We start from the raw sequence: 1,793 nt of genomic DNA on the forward strand, positions 1-1,793 counted from the left end.
GGACGCCTCGAAATCCACTGTGGGCTTGTCTCTCAGAATAACAGTTGTTCATGAGTGAGTGTAATCCATGGTGCCATGCAAGGATCTGCCTCCCGTATGAGAGGTTGTGTTTTGATCAAGGTGTTCATAGGATGGGCCACTCTGACCTGGCAACTGGAGCCACCACAGAAGTGTAGTCTACAGGCCTACAGCCCTCTTCAAAGCTTCGCCACGATGTAAATATCCTACATTTGATCAGCATCACCGCCGTTCTGTGTCTCGCAACAAGTCCCTAGTTGAGTAAAAACTCGAGGAGGTCTTCGCCTTCGCTCACAAAAAACTTTATCAGCGCATGCTTTTCCATGCACGTATCTACAGCCACGATGAAAGAGGGTATGCATCGGTTAGTTGTCAGAACTTGTCATACAGCGCATTTATAGCCTACGACTTAATGCTCCTCCTCTTGTTTAATGCATGAAGTTTAAACAGCGCATATAAATTGGCAAGTAGATTTCTCCATCTCCCACCTATGAATTTGGGCATTTGCGCGTCCAAAAGCGCTCTCCCATCGTCTGCTTTTAAGGTACCTTTATAGACATTTCACAGAAGCCTCATTCTGCGAACAGCATGAATATGGATCTTAGTGAAGTTTATTGGCAGAAGTGACAAGACTTTGGGTATATCAGAGTCTTTGAGGTGTCTGGTGTGATTTATTCATTAATTTCTACAATTATGTAGCTGGAAAATAGACCGCTGTTGAACATAAAGACAAGCCAAATTTGCTGCGAAGGACGCAGTCATGCATAGCTCGTCCATTAGTCCACGTGGCACTCTCGACTTTAAAATGGTAACCGACTGAATGGGTGGTAACCAGTCAGGCGGTTCTGAATAGCTTCTTCCACCAGCTAAACACTCAGCATCACTTTGGCTACTTGAGGTGGTCATACTAGTCGCAGATGCCTTGTGACAGCAACTCGTTCCGGTGATAGCTTCAGTCACATGAAGTGATCAAAAGTCGTCGTATTTATGGCGACTTAATTGACGATGAGAAGTTATCCAAATCCATCCATCGGTGTCCGCCACGTCAAGATGTCTCGTACACCTGATGCGGAGGATTTCGAGGCGCTTGCCGATCAGGTTTATGAATTTGCACTAAGTAGTTGGGTTTACCACCTCCTCCACTTTCCTGAAGATAGTGGATTCCTATGGCTACTTAAGCATTTACTCATTAACTTCTACAATACCTACACTCATGGTATTTCAAGAAGACATGGATGAGTGGACGATATCCCTTTAATGAAATGCAATTACCCTCGTTTTATGCAATTTTACACGATAAACATTATATTACTTATTTACTTTAATTTGATATTTTCTGGTGTTGAGGAAGCCTGGAGTGGTGTATTGACACTGTACGGTCCATCAACTTGGGGAAGGTTGCATGACCACACCAAGGTTTTTCTCGCATTTTCATAGTTTAATTGTAGAATTAAAGAAATGAGAGACACAAGAATTTGGCCACTAAAAAGATGGCTTCTTGGGTACCTTAATCAACTTCTCCTATCAACTGAACTCCCAGTCAGTATCACTTGCCCTCAAACCACTTTACTTTGTCTACTTGCGATGTTCATACCAGTAGCAGGTGGCCTGTGACAGCAACTCGTTTTAGTGTAAACTTTCATCACTCGAGGTGATCAAAAATTTTCGTATTTATGGTGAACTATCTGATAATGAGAAGTCATCCCGTTCGAGCCGGTGGTGTTCACTGCTTCAAGATGTCGCGTACACCTGAATCGGAGGATTTTGAGGCTCTT

This window comes from Echinococcus granulosus (genome assembly GCF_000524195.1).
Source record: "Echinococcus granulosus chromosome Unknown EG_S00104, whole genome shotgun sequence".
Lineage (NCBI taxonomy): Eukaryota > Metazoa > Platyhelminthes > Cestoda > Cyclophyllidea > Taeniidae > Echinococcus > Echinococcus granulosus.